At 42.0% G+C, this 21,377-nt stretch overlaps 1 protein-coding gene across 1 annotated transcript in view; it reads left to right on the plus strand.

The window, feature by feature from the left end:
• Window positions 1-276: 276 nt before the first annotated feature.
• Window positions 277-21,377, plus strand: part of PCDH15 (protocadherin related 15) — a 1,310,198-nt gene continuing 1,289,097 nt past the window's right edge. Inside the window, exon 1 of the mRNA XM_074958998.1 lies at window positions 277-627. The gene's annotated coding sequence lies outside the window, so the exon portion shown is untranslated. The remainder of the gene's footprint in view (window positions 628-21,377) is intronic.

Genomic DNA, 21,377 nt, shown 5'->3' on the forward strand with positions numbered 1-21,377 from the left:
CTCCTTGCAGCCCGGCTCTTGCCATCCGCCCGAGCCCTTGACTGACGTGGGTCCCCCTTTGCGTCTCTGCCGAAGTGCGGCTCTGCGCGCTTCACCTGTCAGGAAGGCTGACGCGCCCCTGCCCAGCAGCCCGCGCCCACTGGCGACTCGGCCGGCTCCTCTCCCGCCACCTTCCCGCCGGGCTCGCAGGCGGCGGCGGCGGCAGCGCCCCGCGCCCCCCTCTCCCGCCCCCCACGCGCGCTCGCACCGCCGCGGTGTTTCCCCCTCTCTGGTTCCCTCTCGAACATCAAAGTTTTCCTCCTCCTCCGAGCCCCCTCCCTGCCCCCGAGCCCTTATTACTGCGCAGCCGGTGCACAGAGGGCTGGCAGCGCGGCCAGCAGATGCCGGCGATTAGCTGCGGGAGAAGCGGCAGCGCCTCGCCGGCTCCCCGCGCTGACCCTGCCCGCTGAGGCCCCGGGGAGTCCAGGGCAGCTTCCCCTGGAGGAGGAAGACGGGGACTGAGCGGCGGCCAGGCGCGACCCAGCAGCCGGGCTTGGAACCGTGCGGGGCTTGGAGCAGCCGCTGCCGGGCGGCAGGAGCGGCAGCGCGGCTGGGGCTCCGCGGAGCTGGCTCGGTCGGGGCTGCGAGGTAAGGACCTGCGAGGCTGGGGAGCCGGGGCTTCTCTCCCCCCTGCATGTCGCCGACAGGTGGCGGGAGCAGCAGCCGCCGCCGCGTCCTGCCCGCCCGAGGGGACCGCGGCGCCAAACGCCCCCCCTTCACCCCGGGCTGTGCGCCCCGCTCCGCGCCGGCCAGCCTGCCCGGGGCTGCCGGGCTGTAATGGTAAACGCCGCCGCCCGTCCGTCTGCGGCTTGGCTGGTACTGAGCATGCGCCTACCCAGTGAGCATGCTCACTAGCACCTGCTGAAGCCGCTGCCCGGACGCTGCCCTTACCTGGGCTTGCAATATGAGCCCGTGGGCGTGGGGGTGGGGGGGTAAAAAGTGGCAGCGGAGCAAAGCGGAGGGGAGGGACGGGCAGAGTCTCTGCAGCGCGGAGACTGACTGCACGGGGGGTCAAACAGCTGGAGGCAGGGAAAGGAGCGAGCCAAGAGGTAGGGGTCAGAGCAGGGGGGAAATCCGCGGATAGGGAGAGGCAGGGGGTAACAGTCATCCAGATGGGATGAGCCTTCTGCAGTGGCTGCAAAATGGGGTGTCGAGGGCTGAGAGCCTTCTGCACGCAACCTCTTCGGGATGGTGCAGTTTAGCACCAGCTTCCAAGGGCTGTCTTCTTAAAGGCACGGTGCATCCCAAAGCCTAGACAAGGCAGCTCTTCCCTATCCGATAGGATGCATTGAGCTGCTAAAGGAGATTTGATTCAGTGAAATATTTTACAGATGTCACCCCCCTTCCAAAATTATAATAGTCATACATGTTTTTAGTGTTTAAAAGAATCCTTTGTCAATTTATATGACTGCATAAAGGGTCATAATGGTTCACAAATTTGTTTTAGCTGCTGTTCTGATTGCTTGGGTTAGACTGCCTTTTTCTTGTAGTCCACTGTGAATGTAGTTTCATTCCTTTAAATTATTTACCTTTTAAAATGTAATTTTTCATTACTCTTAGCACTTCATCATTTACCTTCATTAACACTGTGCAGATGGATGTCATTGTTCTATTTAATTCATTTTAATATTGAAAATATTAATAATAGTAGCTTCAGCAATCACATCTCACAGTGTTTCTAATACAGCACTTCCTATTTGTATTGTGACACTAGTTTTTAATTCTAGATTTTTTTGTTGCTTTTTTTTAAATATACAAGTTTATTCTTGCGTCTCATGTGACTTTAAAGCTGACTGATTTTCCTGGTTTGGTATCAGAACTTCTTTAGTTTTCTTTGATCCACCAATGGGGATTGCCTTTGGCAAGTGTTGTTTTGCTTCTCTCTCCAACACCTTTCTGCTTTTTCATATCACCACCTGTGTATAGAGTTTGGTTCCCAAATATTCATCACAGGTCAGATTTTTAAAGCGTGAAAGCATCTAAAAATCCCACTAGTTGCCTAAATACCTTTAAAAATCTGACCCAAGGGGCACTATACTGTAGTGTGGGAAATCTTTTTCTCAAAGGAAAATTTATACTGTAATTTTACTGAACAGAGGTATATGACCCTGAGACATAATGACAACCAGAAATATTCAAAAATCATGAATTTTACACCAGAAAGTAATGAAAGTAAAATAAATAAATACATTTGGGGTTCTTTGAACTTGCCTTTTGTTTCTGAGCCTTTAGGGTGCACTAGTTTCATACATTTTCAGATACCTTTCCCAAAGAATCCATATATCTAAAACATTTGTCCATTGCGATAACATTCCATACCATTTTGGGCTTCCAGTAACATGGGATTTTCCCCTCTCCCTTTGTCATTGAAAACTTATTAAAACCCCTTATTTGTGTAAGTAATTCCCCATCCTGCAAACACTGAACTGAACACTTTACTCTTTGATTACTTCATTTGTTGCATGCATTAGTGTTGATTTTTTTTACTGAAATTGTTTATACTTCTAGTTGCATATTTTAATTTCCTAGCCTTTTTATGTATGCTATATGTTTTGTTATGATACATTTCAATGATGATCTTCATTCTGACAAGTATACTGTTCTGTACTGCCAAAACCAATGACTGTGAAGATGAATTATCCTGTTACTCCTTTGCATTGGTTGCAGTTGTGCACCCACCTTATAGCAGTTTAATCTACACACATATCCCTGGTTTGCTTATGAGAATGTCATGGGGGACTGTGTCAAACCTTACTAAAATCAAGATATATCACATCTACTGCTTCTCTCTCCTGCCATTAACCCTGTCAAAGAAGGAAATTAGGTTGGGTTGGTATGATTTGTTCTTGACTGATCCACGCTAACTATTCCTTAAAATCAGATTATCCTCTATGTATTTACAAATTGATTGCTTAATAATTTGTTCCAGTATCTTTCCAGGTATCAAAGTTAGGATGACTGGTCTTTAATTCCCAAGTCCTCTTTGTTCCTCTTTATAGAGACTTAGGGCTAGATTCACAAAGTTTAGGTGCCTACACCCCAATTTTAGGCTCAACTGCAATTCCCAAAACTTTTGCCAAACCATTTAGGCACATAAACTCACTGGGTGCCTACATTTTCAGAGTAAAATTTCTTTAGGTGCTTAAGCTTCTGCCTCTAAGATTTATGCTACTGCCTTATTCTAGGTCTCTGGATGCCTAAATCCCATCTAAACCCCAGAGTGATTCATAAACTAGGGAAGATGGGGGTGGAGATAAAGTTATTCTCACATGTGGGGCCCAATATGATAGGTGATCTTAGAGGCTGCTATGGGATTGGGTCCCATTCAAAATGTAGCTGGAGGAAGACATAGGTCACCATCCACCTTATAAGTTCCAGCCTAGTACAGTAGTTAGAGCACTTGCCTGGGATATAGGAGAACCAGCTTTAATTCCCTCTTGGCAGGGGGAGGATTTGAACAGGGGTCTCCCCCAACCCAGATGAGTGCTCTAAACACTGGGCTAGAAGTTACAGGTGAGTACCACTCCCACCCTGGCTGTTTTGTATGGAGTTAGGCACCTGCTTAACTCATTTATAAGATGGCACCTAAGCTATTTTACTCCAGGAGAGGTTCCCATTCGTGGTTCACAAGGCAGAGCTAGATGCCTATCTGCAGCAGGGACTTAGGCACTGAACTCTGTGACAGGTGGGCCTTAGACAAACCTTTCTGGGCAGCATCTCCCATTGACTGTTTTAGGCAGCTCCCTGCCTAGTATGCTAGCTTTTGTTGATCCCATTCTGAGGCATCTCTCCCCATTCATTGTATAGGAAGTTTAAGCACCTAACTCAGGATTAGTGAATTGTGGTGGTGTTCCTGTGACTTTCTTGGTTCCTGGAATCTAGATGATATGATAACTGGGTGTTGCAATTCCTGTGTCCCCTTTGTGAGTCTAGCCCTTAAGTTTCTTCCTCACTGCTAAGAAAGGCAATTTTTGTTTAGCTTGGGGTGGCTGAAGTGTGGAAACTACTCTGAGGTAAAAACACAGTGAGGACAAGACACTTCAGTTTTAGCAGTGAGGAAAAGGCCTGAGAAAATTTCTCTAGAATAACAGCAGAAGGCAATATGCTCATATGATTGTGCCAAAGTAGAGGAGTGCAAATTTTGTTACGAAAACTTGATCAATATGTATAACAATGACAGGGTGGAGTCTGTCTAAGGAACAATGGTAGATTTTCTGCCTAATTGCTTGTACTTAAAATGTATTTGTAAGTATTTCATGTACTGTTTACAATCCTTTACACTCATTTCAGAGTTTTGTGTACACTAAATGTTTGTTTTCTATAGGCCATACAATTTCTAATCTACAATGGAAGTAGACTAATAAAGAAAAAATACCTTCTTTTAGGGTTTTGTATAAAATAGCCCTGCAATTTAACTCTTTAGAATGCTTTTCCAAATTACAGAAATACTTATCTTTGTGTCCAATTTTAAAATTTCACAATTGTGTCCCTAACCATCACAATTAGCTACCCTGGACCAGAGGATTTAGGAGTAGCAAATCGTGACAGACGCACTCCCATTCAAACAATTTGATACCCATACCCCTGGGTTAGGGGGGTGGAAAGGCGGGAGGTAGCAAACAATGTCACGTAACCCTCCATTCACCACAAATTGCTACCCCTAGACCAGAGGTGGGAGATGGCTAGGCCTAGCAAATTGTGACAGGTGTACCCCTCCATCAAAATTCGCTGTCAGCAAATTGTGTCAGGATGGCAAAAAAAGAACACCCATAGATGTGAGTATCTCTTACCAGTGGGTGCCAATTGGATACCTCTCAAAGCTGATTGCAGATGGTTTTAGATAAGATCATCAAAGTTGGGCCTCTGGGTTGGGAGGGAAAATGAGGCTGAATGAATGCTGCGAGGAGCATCCTGTGCCTCAAATGCGATAATTTATGCTCGCTGGGGGTAACTGCATTTTCACCCCCTAAACGTTGCCTTTTCCCGGAGAGATTTTTGTTGTGACTTGCTGTGTATGCTACTTGTTAATGCAAAATCCCTTTTGCAGCTTCTTCAAGTATAATATGGACAACTTTAAAACTACCTATGCTAAGAAAGCTTTTCAGTGCATGGGGGATTGGGCCCGTTTCCTCAGTTTCCAATGAGGAAAGAAATGTCTGGTTCCAATCTTGTCTCAAATTTTTAATCCCCTCCTTCGGCAGTGGGAGGCAGGTGGGTAAAATGCTACAGGGAGACGATACTGAAACTCAGCAGCTGTGCTGTGGGTGTTTGATTTTCCTCCACGTGAACATTAACTAAGGAAAGAACTTGCTAGGGTGATAGAGTCCCACAATTTTGCAGATGGTCTTTCTGGATTAAGGACAAGCCCGATCCGTCTCCTCTCAATAGGCAGTGCATAAACAGTGGAATACACACACACACACACACACGAAGCTGAATTTGCTTAAAGGACTGGTGGAAGAGAAGCAATGTCGGGGCTTTAATATTTGCATATGGCAATCAGCGAAATAAATGAACCGGTTAGTATTCCGATCTTGTAATACTTGGTGCGGTAGAAAGGCTGCTATTACATTTCATTTCCCATTCCGATTTTATTTGTGGGAGTGGAATAATGCTGGATAGGCTATCTGCTGTCTGCTCACATGTGCCTTCTCTTCACATCTCAGGGCGTCCTGCAAAGAAGAGAGCAGGGAGGGGAGCTCACCTTTGATATTGATTCATCTTTTAATAATATTAAAAGAGTAAATCACAGTGAGAAACCCTTCCGGGCTTGGGAGGTAATGGATGTGTTTCATGCTCGGGGCTGTAACTTCTGTGCTGCTGCAGGGTGACATTTTCCCTTGGACTCCTGGTCAGTGATCTGACACTTTAGTAGTCAGTGGTTTGTGCCTTGCGTGCAGATCATCCTTCCACTTGCATGTTGGACTCTGCATTTCAAATCTTGGTGCTAACTAGTGAAGTCCATCATAAAGCCAGCACTGTGGGTAACTTGCAACGTTATTCATCTTCTCCAGGCAAGTACTCAAGGCTTATCCTGGGAAGAGCAAATGCCAAACTACAGGGGCTGGGGAAAGGGCATGGTTAGTGGGGTGCTGTACTGGGCATTTGCTAGGGGAAGCAGATTGAGGTTTAGAGCACCTGCTCTCCTCACTGTTGAGTAGCCATTACTAACAGGTGTGTGTATTTTAAAACATAGTTTAATGTGCAAGGTTTTGTTAGACATTCTCTGAATCCATTTTTTATTTAGCTTACCATATTTAAAAAACAACCACGCCCTCTTCTAAAACAGAAGCCAGCAACCTCTCCTCCCTATGGGAAAGGTGTGTTGTTAAAAGCGATAGCTAATAAAAATCTGCCCTTCAGTTGTCCTATTTCTCTGGAAGACATGTAACAGATAAGATGACACACTCTTTGGAGATCGGATAGGAGTGAATGGGATGAATAAATAATATTTCACCCTTAACTGAGAATATTTTTGGTTTTTGATAGTCAGAAGCAGAAATTTGGGATTTACACCCCCCTTCCCCAGATTGTGTGTTACAAGTAAGTAAATATTTTCAAGACTACACCCCAACCTGGAAATAAATGAAAACTGTTTTTGCCCTGCATGCCTACTAAGTACAGCTCTCTTAAAAGGTGGTATCTTTTCCTAGGTCCTAGCAGGGTAAAATCTGCACAGTTAGTCAGTCACATCATTTAAATAAAGTGCTTTGGTAATGGCATGAAGACACTTCTTCCTAATGCTGCAGCGGCAGAAGCCATGCTTGGGTTATATACATAGCATAGCATGTACAATAAGGGTTTTAACTCCATTATATTTTTATTTTTTGGCAAATTTTAGAGCTGTATGAAATATAAACTGAAAGATGTTCCTCCCTGATTAGGGGTATCCCGATTTGTACACAGCCTCAATCCTTATGCTGTTGATATTGATAACCCCACTTATGCCACCCTCTGGAAGGTATGGCGGCTGAAATTCACTAATTACTTAAACAATTTTAAAGAGGGAGTACATAGCCTAACAAGTGTTTAAATTAGTTGTCTGAGGAATTGGATTACAGTTTGTCAAATTGTTCTGCTACACAAAACCCGATGTTTAATGAGTACATTGTATCATTATGCTTTTATTAAAAATATAATTTAACCATTGCAACTTTTTAATGGAGATTAGATCTTGGTTTTTTGTGACTATTTCTTTGCCTTTTAAAATAATTGTAAAATAAGAAAACCCCCAAATCCCACAAAAAACAAAATAAAACCTGTCTCTTTGAAAGAGAGGTGCTGATATGAAATCAAATGTATTTTGTAAATGCAGGTTCTCGGTCAATTTCTTATGTATGTATTTGGCTGTTGATAACATCTACTAAGTGTGCAATATATGTAGTTAAGCTGTGTGGGTTTCTTAAAAAAAAAAAAGTCATGCTTTTACTCACTGCTTTTGTTTAACCCCTTGATATTCTGAAGTCACTTCATTCAGTTTAGTGGGGAAATACCAATTTACAACAGCTGTGATTCTGGCCCAATATATTGTCTTTGAATGGCTGGAAGCCTCCATTCCAACTTGGTATAGGTTCTGGGCCAAATGCTGTTCATGTAAGCAGTCTCATTAATTTCATCTGGTCAGGTTGTGAGAATAAAGTAAGTAGAATTTAGCCCCAGATTTGAAAAGGAATTTGGTTCTGAGGTGGTTCAAAGAGTTGATTGTATGTGGTGGACAACATGTGTGACTCCTGTATGTTTTATCTGAGCAATAGCTACAAAGAACATGGACAAAAAGGAAATTAATGTATGCATTTCTAAAAGGAGAAGACTTTCTGACTTAGGGGTAGATCTTTCAAGTTTTCCTAAGGCCTGATCCCAGTAGATGTTTTTCTGTTAACTTCAGTAGGCTTTGAGTGAGGGTGTGGGTGAATCTCCTAGGAGGGGCAGAAAGGAAAATAACTTGGTGCTTTCACAAAAGGGGCAAGTTTGAATTCTTATCCTCACAGTTCAGCAGCCATACATAATTTTGCACATTTGGCTAGTTAGGACAGAGGGTCATAGGTCACCATAGCACCAGGAGTAGAGTACTTGTAAACTTGTATGCATATGCTTACTTGAAACTTAAAAATATGCTTTATAGTTGTTCTAGTCTGTCATTTGGCATTCAATTTATAAGCATGAAAATCCAAAAATAAGAAAAATAATCTGGAAGCAAATTTCAGTTTTAGGAATAAGACTAGAGTAAAACTGGCTAGTTTGGCAAACCAAACCTTTTTAGCCCTACAAATTAACTATGGATTTTCTGTTCCATAAAAATCAGAAAACTCCAAGCAAAGGTGAAACAAATCTTAGAGAAACTTGCCAGTTTTGTGTGAAATGACTAGTTTTCCTGGGTTCAGATTTTGGTGTGAAAGTATTTCAAAGCTCTAAGTCAAGGTGCAGTGGGGAAATGAGTAGACATCCATTTCACATGCGCTTAGTTCTTAAATTAAACAGATGAAGTCAGTGTAGTTACTCAGATTTGCACCAGTTGGTAAGTGAGATTCGATCTGGGCCAAAGGTTTTCTGATTAATCAGTTTTCCACTGACAATTTTTATGATTTTCTTTATAAACCCTGGAAAACAGTAGTAATAGTGGAAATGCTTATTTCTCAAAGATCTGTAATCATAACTGCCTGTTAAAATAAAAATAACTGGTTAAAGGGAAACAAAAAAACAAAAACAAAACCCCTCGAAGGTATGTATATATTCATTTTGCTACTACTAAAGCATTTTATATTGTATACTTATTAGCATGACATTAATTGGGGGAAATAATCCCTGAATCCTTAAAAACTGTTAGGAATTCAACATAGCTAGGCTTAAAAAAACTTTCATAAAGCTTGAGGAGGCTAGGTGAAGAAGAGCTTGTATGCAAAAACACTAACTCAGCAGTGATTAGTGTTGAATGATGCTTTGGCTGTAATCTTGGTGGTGGGTGTGTTTATGCATTCTCTAGCTTTAAGATAGGTTTCAGAGTAACAGCCGTGTTAGTCTGTATTCGCAAAAAGAAAAGAAGTACTTGTGGCACCTTAGAGACTAACCAATTTATTTGAGCATAAGCTTTCGTGAGCTACAGCTCACTTCATCGGATGCATCGAAAGCTTATGCTCAAATAAATTGGTTAGTCTGTAAGGTGCCACATATACTCCTTTTCTTTTAACTTTAAGATGGCATACTTTTCTCTGTTGACTGCTTTATATGATTCAAAGCTGCTGCTTTGGAAGCAGTGGCATGGAAACACATAAGTAATGGGATTAAACACTTAATTGTTCAATGACTCACAGCTGGGGGCACTTAAGATCATGTGTATTTTAAAACCAGACTAAATATTTCTCAACAAAGTACAGGGCAAGATATTTTTCCTAGATCCACACGCTGAGGAGAAAGGACCCTTCTGTGCATGGTGCTTGCCCCTCCAGCATGGAGAGGGGTCATCTGCTTCTAAAGATTGAATATATCTGCCATCATGGTTCTCGGGCTCTGGTTACCTGGGGGAAGTGGTCAAGGCTGAGGATAAGCACGCTGCTGAGTCAGTTCCCTAGATGGTGTAAATAGCCTTAGTGACACTGAAGTTGTCAGAACATACAGCAAGTGGTAGCATTACCCATTGCCAGTTTACACCTGCTGAGGATCTGTCCTGTTGCCTTGTCTTCCTTGCCCCCAGTGGGAAGTACTGTAGACGGTAAATGAAGATAAAGGATGTATTGATTTTCTGTGTACTGGGTAATCCTCCTTCAAGGAGGTTTTTGGGCACTTAGTAGCAGAGGAGTTTGACAGTGTACGTCTATTGGAATACTGTTGCTGGGAGCCAGTCCTGATATCTGGGAGCCACTGTAGATGCACAGGGTCTCTGTGAAGATTCTTTATATACAATTCTGATTGGAGTAATTATACTGAAGTCAATTACTAAAAAAAAAAAAAAAAAAGCCGTTACTAAAGATTTACATTAGTGTACTCTAAGAGCAAAATCTAGCAGTCTTTTATAGGTGGGGCTGGTAGTCTGTTATGAATGCTGTCTGACACTTCCCATTATAAGACCGTGTTTTCAGTTGTTTACAATTTTGCCAAAGTTCAACCGTTCAGGCTGAAAATTTCCACGCTAGGTGTCTGCTTCAGGTTGAATAGTTCTCGAAAACGTCAGCCAAAATGGTTCAGCCGTTTTGGAGAACAAGATTAGGGAAAATATATTGTTTTTCTATGTTTAAAAAAAAAATCCAGTGACTGTTGCTTTGGAAAGATCTAATATTCCCATGCTTTGGAGTAGGGACCGGAGATAAGTCAGAATCTGGGGGCAGCATGGGCCATTATAGCAAGTACAATGGAGAGACAAGAGGGGAAATCAAATCAGTATCTTAGATGTCTGCATACAAATACAAGAAGTATGAGGAATAAACAGGAAGAATTAGAAATGCTGGTGAATAAACACAACTATGATATAGTTGGCATCACAGAGACTTGGGATAATACACATGACTGGAGTACTGATATAGACGGGTACAGCTTTGTAGGCAGAACGCAGGTTGCCAACTTTCTGACCGAACAAAACCAAACACCTTTGCCCTGCCCCTTCTTTGAGGCCCCGCCCCGCTCACTCTATCCCGCCTCCTTCCGTTGCTCGCTCTACTCCATCCTCATCCATGCACTCATTTTCACCGGGCCCAGGAAGGTCCCTTTTCGATCAGAGTGTTCGGCTGAAAACTGGACACCTGGCAACCCTAACTTGATGGGGGGTGGGGGAGGTGTTGCTTTGTATATCAAAGATGTATTCACTTGCACTGAGGTTGAGATGGAAATAAGAGACAGATTTGTCAAAACTTTCTGGGTAAGGATAAAAGGCCTAAAATACCCAAGGGTGAGTCATGGTAGGGGTCCCCTACAGCCCACCTAACCAGGAAGAAGAGTTGGATGAAGCTTTTTTTAAACAAAATCATCCAAAGCACAGGACTTGGTGGTGATGGGGAACTATCCAGACATCTGTTGGGGAAAATAGTACAGCAGGGCACAGATTATCCAACAAGTTCTTGAAATGCATTGGAGGCAATTTTTTATTTCAGAAGGCAGAGAAAGCTACTGGGGGGAGACTGTTCTAGATTTGATTTTTAGGGAGGAACTAGTGGAGAATTTGAAAGTGGAAAGCAGCTTGGGTGAAAGTGAAAATGAAATGATAGAATTCATAATTCTAAGGAATAGTAGGAGGGAAAACAGTGCAATAAAGATAATGTATTTCAAGAAGAAACACTTTAGCAAACTCAGGGAGTTGGTAGGTAAGATCCCATGGGAAGCAAGTTTAAGGGAGTTGAGGGATTTGGAAGTTTTTCAAAGAGATATTTAGTGCACATCACCGTGCCTCAGTGGGAATGAGGAAAACTTGGGGAATTACAGATCAGCCAGCTTTAGCTTCAATACTCTGACAGATAATGGAGCAAATAGTCAAGTTGCATACACCTAGAGGATAATATGGTGATAAGTAATAGTCAGCATGGATTTGTCAAGAACAAATCATGTCAAACCAACCTAATAGCTTTCTTTGACAGGGCAATAAGCCTTGTGGATGGGGGGGAAGAGGAGAGGGAAAGCAGTAATGTGGTATTTCTTGACTTTAGTAGGGCTTTTGTTACTGTCTTGCATGACCTTCTAATAAACAAACTGGGGAAATACAACCTAGATGGAAGTGCTATAAGGTGGGGTGCATAAATGGCTAGAAAACTGTGGGGTCCTGCAGGGACTGATCTTGAGTCCGGTTCTGTTTAATACCTTCAAAAATGATTTAGATAATGGCATGGAGAGTATACTTATAAAATTTATGGAAAATACCAAGATAAGACAGGTTGCAAGTGCTTTGGAGAATAGGATTAAAATTCAAAATGATCTTGACAAACTGAAGAAATGGTCTGAAGTAAATGGGATGAAATTCAGTAAGCACAAATGCAGGGTACTCCACTTCGGATGGAACAATCAGTTGCACACCTACAAAATGAGAAATGACTGTGAAGGAAGGAGTACTGCAGAAAAGGATCTGTGGTTATAGTGGATCACAAGCTAAATGAGTCAACAGTATAACATGGTTGCAAAAAAGGCAAACATTATTCTGAGATGTATTAGCAGGCGTGTTGTGACCAAGACATGAGAAGTAATTCTTCCACTCTATTCTGCACTGATAAGGCCTCAATTGTGTCCAGTTCTGGGTGCCATAATTCAGGAAAGATATGGATAAATTAGAGAAAGTCCAGAGGAGAGCAACAAAACTGATTAAAGGTCTAGAAATCATGATCTCTGTGGGAAGATAACCTCTAAGGATAGGACAAGAAGCAATGGGCTTAAATTACAGCCAGGGAGGTTTATGTTGGACATTGGGGAAAAAAATCATAACTGTCAGCACTGGAACAAATTGACTATGGAGGTTGTGGAATCTCCATCATTGGAGGTATTTAAGAACACATTATATAAACAGCTGTCAAGAATCGTCTAGGTATTACATAGCTCTGCCTTGGGTGCAGGGAGCTGGATTAGATGACCTCCTGAAGTCCCTTTTCAGTCCTGCTGTTGTATGATTTGTCAAAGGGGGCCTTAGTGTCAGAGATGTGCCTTTTGTTGTGACCATGAAAATACACCCAGATTTGGTAAAGTTATAATGCAGTTCATAGTACAGACTTACTAGAATTTAACAGCTAAAATCTCTGAAGATTCTGTCTTCTCTGGGCATGCTCAAGCCTCTCACATCTCTTACTGTTGACCAGACTGTGCATGCACCATTCCCACAGAGTGACTGAGCGTGCTGGTGGGACAAAGCCAGACTTTCTCTGTTATGGCCAAATATGGGAACTGAAAGAAGGGAGCCTCTCTCCTGTGCTCCAAGTGCCCTCTTCCCCCACCTTCTGCTGGTACCCAGGCAGTGTGAAGGAGAAAGGGATCTGATTCAAGTGCAGAAGGAACAAGAGCTGCATCATAGGGCGTTCTTAGGGTGGGCTGGGGGAGCGGACTGTGACAAGGAGCCTGACAAGATACAGGTAGGGGAGGCTGGCAGGGTGGAAGAGACTGGGACTTGATGGCAACTCTTGGAGTCAGATATGGGAGCTAGGAGGGTGGGGAAAGACAAGAAGCCAGTCAGTGCTTAATTTATGCCTGGGCTTGCCAGGGCTCAGCTCTGGCACCTCTAGGCTTGGCAGTTCAGAGCCCTGGCACCTCTGGGCTTGCTGCATCACCTCTAAGCACTGGAGCCAGAGGGTGGTGGTGGAAATGGAGATGGGATGAGGAGCTAAGGAGGGAAGAATCTGAGACTGATAGGGCAAGGAGACTGGGACAGGAGCCAGGAGAGCTGAAGGCACTGAGCTTGGATGAGAAGCCTGATGAGTGGGGACTGGGACTGGGAGTCAGTCAAGATGGGCAATGTGGGTGGGAGTGACTTGAGATTAGGTGAGGGAGAAGAGACAGATAGGGGAATTGTGGAGGTTTTGTAAACGTTCACACCATGTTGTGTCTCAATTCTCTCAAAACATTTGTACAGCTTTGATGAAGAGCCGATTTGGGTTTTGTTTTGTTGTTTTTATTCTTTTTTTGTTTTGTGGAAAAGAGGAGTTTGCTTTAAGACAAAAAAGGTGATAATCCATTGCACCACTACAGAAGTGAGAGGCAATGGCTGTGTTAAGAAAGTGGATGTCTTAAGTTATTTTATATCTTCTGTTGGTTTGTTTTGTGGTCTTCATTTGCCCTTTAAAATTGTCTTTTTCCTTTGTCAACTTTTAATTGCATGTTTGTTTCAGAAAATGCATTGTCATATACTTGTGCCAGACTGTTTGGTAATAAAATAAGGGTTCATGATGACTTAGATTGTAAACTCTTTGGGGCAGGGACTGTCTTTTTTTGTTCTGTTTGCATGACACCTAGCACAAGGGGTCCTGGTCTACAACTAGGGCTCTTACATGCTACTGTAATACATGATGACGATGACGACGACGACGATGTAGGAGATCCATCACTTATAAAAGGGTTTTTCAATACCTACAAATGAGGTTGTGGCTTCAGTTAGAAAGCTGAGTGAAATGCACATCTTACACCTTGGCCTTGTTCTTGCTGGACAGTCATTTTGCCTCACTGGTATTGTTTGTTTTGTTTTTTTTCTTTTCTAATTAATCAGTGGCCCAGCAAGGTTTAACTTTGAACTGGTTTAGGATGACCAAAGATTAGGAGTGTCTACTATCTTGAATACTATTGAGGAAAGTGGATGTACTTACCTACATTAAATTGGAAATATTTAAAAGTGCATCCTTTGAACTAAGATCCTTTCCTTTCTGAGGATCTACTCATTCACATTCTTTTTTTCCTCTGAGGATATTTTTGTTCAGTTTGGTAGCTTGCACTGTGGAAAAAGGAAAATAATTTGGATGTGAGCTAGCAAGCGAGCTAGTGATTTGGGGAAAGGAGTCTGAGTGCTTTAAATATTAATTTTTTTCCAGAGATTCTTCATTCAAGAGGTAGAATCCAAACAAAGAGGATCTAATGAGGCTCTAAAAGTAAACATTAAAGAAGACAAAGGTTTCATGTTAGACTTCACTATCTGGCCCTGTTTTATTGGGTGCAGTTGACCTTACATTAATGGAAAGGAAAAAACTATTTATTTGCTGGGAGAGTTTATGGACTAGGTACTCATTGTTTATCTATTCTGTCAAAATACACAAAAACCAGTAGAACCCATCACCTACCTAGGTGGATAAAGATTGTCCTCTAATCTACCTTATAAGGTAAATTGCTGTAACATAGTAGAAAAAGTATCTTTATCATTTATGTGGTATCCTCAATTTCTCTATTTTGTTGTGTGAGGTAGTCCCTATGGGGACCCTTCAAGATAATAACAATTTTGTTCTAAGTATTAGAAAACTTCCAGAAGCGTGATATTTTAAGATTTTTATTGCTAATACTGAAAGATGTTGTTGTTGCTGCAGCTTACATAATTAGATTAAACATGAGAAGTAATCTATAAATACATCATAGATGCATTTCTTCAGAGACACTTGCTTGAGATTAAATCATAAACTAGGGAGATTTATATCTGTCTTTCTTCCAGAAATGTGTTTTAGCTTGATGGATAATGCATGTATACACTATTTCTATGCTGTTGTGTATTCACACATAGGATATTCTAAAAATGCTAAATAACCAAATGTAGAATAATTCCTTTCATTTCTTACCTTTAAATTTGGTGATTTATATAGAATAAAATTAAAAATAATTCAAGTATAATGTGACAGACAGAAAATTACATATAGCTTTCCTTTTGGTTTCTATACCTTCTAAATCTTCCAAGGCAACTGTCAAATCCCCATGATAGCCATTAGTATTAGTTTTCATATTTGGACCCTAAAGTGCTGGAAATCTCTCTAAATCATATAATTTTATGAGATTTCCTTCATCTTGATCGCAATATCAGATGTGCTTTTGAGATATTGAGTTTTGTCTGAAATATTACAAGAATGACTGACTGTTTCAAGGTTTTGGCAACATTTGAACTGATAACCAGAAAAGAAGTCCCTTCTTAGTCTGCCTATAAGATAAAACCAAAACTGCAAATGTGCATTTGGATCAATCTGCGGACTTGAATCTGCATTTATCCTTTGAGGGGGTTTGGAATTGAGTCTTTGTTTGGCCCATGTCTTGTATCAGTAATGGTTGCATAAGATAAAGTCCTTTCACTTTCAGTCAAAGCCAAAGTATCAAGATTGTGTGGCACAAGAGCATGTGTGTTTTTGTTTTGGATGATGGTAGAACCATTGCACTGAACTAGTCTGAAACTGAAGCTCTGGCTAGTGCCAAAACATCCAGATTACTCTACTTTTAGGTGAGTATGTTCTATGTAACTCTTAGAGCAGATTTTGAACCCTCAATGAGTGCTATCAAATTACTTTCCTAAAAGGTATCTGTGACTTGGGGACCCCTTGGTACCAACTGGTAGAGGGCATAAGGAGTGTATAGGGGTTTACAGAGGTCTCCTAGGTCTGATGTCTGCAGAATAGCACATCAAAGGGTGGCATGTGACTGTCTCTACAAACAGCCAGTAATACATAGAATCATAAAATACCAGGGTTGGAAGGGACTTCAGGAGGTCATCTAGTCCAACCCCCTGCTCAAAGCAGGACCAATCCCCAATTTTTACCCCAGATCCCAAATGGCCCCCTCAAGGATTGAACTCACAACCCTGGGTTTAGCAGGCCAATGCGCAAACCGCTGAGCTATCCCTCCCCACAATACACTGGTAGTCCTAATCTTTGTGTGATGTATGTATGGATATTTAAGGAGTTACATATCTATACTGAAAACTGTTCTTAAAGTATATAAGTGAAGACAGTTCACCAAAAGGTGATAAACAGGTTCTGTTCAGGCAGGGGGTGGAGATGCTTATCTCTGTCTGGCTTGTCACTGTGTGCTATGTGACTTACAATGTAAGTCTATTTGCATATGGAGCCACTAACTAATCAAGGTTGCAAAATTGTCAAGAGAGCTCGAAATCTACAGAAAGGAACGCCTAGCAGGAGAGGGTCCGGTTTATGTATAAAGATCAAATGACTATTTGGATTGGCAAGGAGTGAGACACTGAGGAGACAAGTTGAGAATGTGGCTTGTTTGATAGCCAACCTGGCTGAAAAATGCTGGTGAGCACCATTATATAGGACATGACAATAACTAGTTCAGTAAGTCTAAATTCTAGGGTGTATGTTATGATTTTTTTACATGTAGCCATTGGTTTCCGATATTTCTACTTGTTATCAGTTAAATTTCTACATTTTGTTAAATAAACTTTTTGTTTTCACTAGAAACACATCTAAGTCCTGTGTGTTAAATAGAGCAGTGATCCTGAGGTGAAACTGGTAAGCTGGTGTATACTGCTTCTTTGAGGGCAGGGGTTTGTGAATTCTGTGAGTGTCCAGTGGACCAGGGACTGGTCACTCCAAGGAGATGCTCAGAAGGCTTAAGGGTTAGATTGTGCATTTAGATAATCTGTAGAGAAAGAGCAGGCCTGGAGGAGAGTGCTTGTGTTGGTGGGATTGGGAAGCTGACCTAAATTGGCAGGCACAGACAAGGCTTCCTCATGCTATGGGCAGGTGGTAGTGAGGTGCCTCAGAGCCTTGGGTGCCCCTAGGAAGTGTCACAGGGTCTTATCCCTTTATTTGAAATAGCTTGTTTTTGGTATTCGAGTTCTATGATTTTTAATGAAGTCTCCTGCTCCTTGAAATAGCGTGCTCATATATTCTTCATAGAATCATAGACTTTAAGGTCAGAAGGGACCATTATGATCATCTAGTCTGACCTCCTGCACAACGCAGGCCACGGAATCTCACCCACCAACTCCTGTAACAAACCCCTAATTTATGTCTAAGCTATTGAAGTCCTCAAATCATGGTTTAAAGACTTCAAGGTGCAGAGAATCCTCCAGAAAGTGACCCGTGCCCCACGCTGCAGAGGAAGGCGAAAAACCCCCAGGGCCTCTGCCAATCTGCCCTGGTGGAAAATTCCTTCCCAACCCCAAATATGGCCATCAGCTAAACCCTGAGCATGTGGGCAAGACTCACCAGCCAGACACCCAGGAAAGAATTCTCTGTAGTAACTCAGATCCCACCCCATCTGACATCCCATCACAGGCCATTGGGCATATCGACCTGTACAGAATTTCTCTCTAGGTTGCAAACTTTTTGTGACCAGAGGTTGCAAGTTCAAGTGGAAGAATATACATGAGACAGTGTGAAATAAAATTATTTGAATGGCTTATCTGTTCCATCAAAAATGAGGTAAATACACTTAAACTAGAAATGAAATCTGTGAAATTATATAGTGACAATTTAAGTGCCATGTATATGACAAGGAAAAGAGAAATGTATTGCTATTTTGAAAACATCTTGAAGCAGAAATACAGTATTGCTTACTGGAAAAAAAAAGTTTCCTAAAAAATAAGCAATAAATAGATAAATTGTCTATCACAAATTCAGTAAATAAGGAGAAATTAAACATCTTGCTAAACTCAGACACCATGTAGTCTTAATAACGCATTAATAAACAGATGAGGGAGCTTCTTTTTCACATCTGCAGTGACCTAAATGTGTGTAGTTCTGTTTTTATTTGTTAGACCACACAGGCTTGGTTTATGCAATGTTGCAGTGACAGTTTAATAAATGTATTGTTTGACTGCTGTACATTGCAGCTTGCAATTCATTAAAGTGGTGGTTATTTTCTCCCCAAATACAGTCTTTTAAACCTATAATGCTATTCAGAGCTCTATATTTGGAACTCTATACAGAATAGCAAATTCAGTTTAGAGTGTAAAAGAATGTGCGTACTCTACATGAAAAATTCTTGAAGTGATGCGTATAGAGCTTGATGCTGCTTCTGTCGAAGTAAATGGGAGTCTTGCCATTGTTGACTATACTGAAAGTAGAATCATGTTCATAACATAGCTTTAAAACATTACTAATGCAGGTGGGCCTAAAATAATCTCTCAACCTCTTTCTAAAATCTCTAGTAAATTGTAATAAAGATGCCGAGAATTATTATACACATAATTGTCTGAGTTTATGAAGTCCTTATGCTCAACTTAATGGCATTTTTCTCTTTACTGCTCTCTATGTATGTAACATGATACTCCTTAAATGACACATCAGACCTATTCCAGAGCTTCAGGGAATATTCTAAACATCAGTGACTAGTACCCTATTGATTTTGGGGGAAATCGGAATACCAAAAGAGTGAAAATGGGGACAATGTCTATAGACAATAACCTTTTGATCACAGCCATTAACACCCTCTAGTGTAACAATCATAGAATCATAGGACTGGACCGGAGCTGAAGAGGCCTTCTAGTCAGGTCTCCTGCTCTCATGGCTGGATTAAGTATTATCTGTTATCAATACCCCATCTCATCTCTGCTTATCTTTCCAGTAGAGTGACATGTTGCGACACCCTGAATGACTTATCTCTCAGACAGAAAGAAGGATGATGACGAGAAGGAAATGGGGAGAACAGGCATGTGCACACAACCCCTGGCATGTGCTAGGAAGAATGGGGGATCAGGGTATGTAAGGGGTGAGAAAAGGGCAGAGAGAATCCCTGCCATGGGGTAGAAAATGGTGGACCTGGGAATGGAGGAGTGCACAGAACCCCTGGTGGTGGGGAGAGGAGATTGGAGGGCCCTGGTATGGAGGGATAGGTAAATAAAGGGCATGGGAGACCAGAAGGGAATGGGGTCCCTGCCATGGGGCAGAATATAGGACCTGGGAGGAGGGGTGGGGGCGGCTTAGAGCCCTAGGGAGGAGGAAATAAGGGCACACAAATTCCCTGGCATGGGGGAAGAATGGGAATGAAAGAGTACACAGAAATGCTGCCATGTGGGGGAGGGGAAAATGAGGGCACACACAGCCCAGATCCTGGGGGCAAGAAGGGAATGGAGGATATGGGGGGGGGCAGAAATGAGATGGGAGTGCCCACAGAACTGCTGCCACGTGTGGAGAGTAGGGGACTCTCGTGTGGGAGGAGTGGGGAATGGGGCCCAGAGAACCCATGACAGGGGTGTGTGTGTGTGTGTGTGAAGATTGGGGAACCTTTGCCATGTGGTGGACTGAGTAATGTGGGGGAGCCAGAGCTCCGGGTGTAAGGGAGTGGGCAGGGGGAGTTGTAGGACGTCCCTGAAATAGATGGGTGAAATGGAGGAATGCAACAAGCCCCTGGCATGTGCAATAAGCTTGGCCTATAGAACTATGAAGTGTGGGACCCCAAGTTAGGTCTAGGTTTAAAATTATAATCGGTATGCTGTGTTTGGAGTAGTTGAAAGTTGTCAGATTTTATGGGAACCTAGCTGCAAAAAGGTACAGCTCTTACTCAGAATTCTCTAGTCCATCAAGGTTTCTGAAGAGTGCTGATTGTTTCACTAGCAAAGAGTGATGCCGAATGCAGGTTAAGTTCAGTTGATGTAACTTTATTAAACCTTGTGCACTGCTCTGTCCATGTAGCTGTACTTCTTCTAACTTAACAACTCCACACATTCTCTTGGTGTCCTGTCCCTAACAGTCCCTCCAGCGTACATGGGCTCTCTGACTCCAGTTCCACTACCATGGTACAATACTGATCTTTTCCAAAGAAGTACTGAGAATCTTCTTAAGACAATGGGAGCAAAGGGTGCTCAGGACCTCTTAAGGTGAATCTCTGCATCTCTCCAGATCAGCTCTTAAATTTCAGTTACTCGTCAGTACGCCTATGTGTTTTATCTGTTTGTGAGCATCAAAAAAGTCTAGAACATGTATTTTTAGACTTAAAATAATAGGGCCGGATCCCCAGCCATCATAAACTGTCATAGCTCCTTCAAAGCTAATGGAACTATGCTGAACTACACTAGGTGAGGATCTGTCTTGTATTGTCTAATTTGTTTCACTTAACTCTCTCAATTTTTAATCTTCTTTAAAGACCCAAATTATAGGAACTAGTTAAGTTAGGACATTTTGTCTGTTTATTAGCCCTCCTTCCTTCTCCACTGATTGTTTCTCTCCTTTCAAAATTCAGGGCAGTTCATTTTGTATTGCAACATGATTTCTAGATGTAAAAAACAGATTTAGATATTTAATGTGATGTTCATGTAAGCTCTTTAATGTTTGAAAAAGTTCTGGATAAATATATCTGCCAAGTTTCAAATGGTAGCTATTCAGAGTTTTAGGGTTTTTTTAATTAAAAAAAAAACAAAGCAAAAAAACTATAGATACTTGTTTAATAAAAGGTGATTTTAAAATCACTTAACCATGGAATAGAAATTTGATTTATACAACACTATTCATATTTTGATATATCCCAAAGCACTGAAGAGAGTAAAGAATTAGATACTATTAATACAGTGGTTTTTGTAGGAAAATGCAGTATTGTATTCTGAACAAGAGTCATGGTGTATAGCCTCCTGGATTTTTGCAGCAGTAGGAAATGCTGTAGAGTATGATTTTTAACAGAATCCACCAATGTGGTAACTGATCCAGGAAGAGGGAGCTGATGCTGACTCTGTTCCCTTTTTTCTTTTCCTCCAACAACTTATCTATGTTAGGGAAACTGATGGCCGCTTACATTTTTCTTCCTCTAGCCATGCTTCTAGGTAGGGAAGAACAGTGGTAGCTGGTGTGGCCTGTTGCCACAGAATCTTTACTACAGGGTCTACGGGCAAAGTAACCTGACATTGCCCTGAACAAGAAGGACTTAGACCATCCATTGAATGGAGATTGTCTGGATGACACCAGCAATGGCAGTGTTTTTTCCCCTCCCCCTCCCCCATGGGGGTCTCCTGCAAAGCTAATTTCCAG

This window comes from Natator depressus, chromosome 7, assembly GCF_965152275.1.
Source record: "Natator depressus isolate rNatDep1 chromosome 7, rNatDep2.hap1, whole genome shotgun sequence".
NCBI classification, from domain to species: domain Eukaryota; kingdom Metazoa; phylum Chordata; order Testudines; family Cheloniidae; genus Natator; species Natator depressus.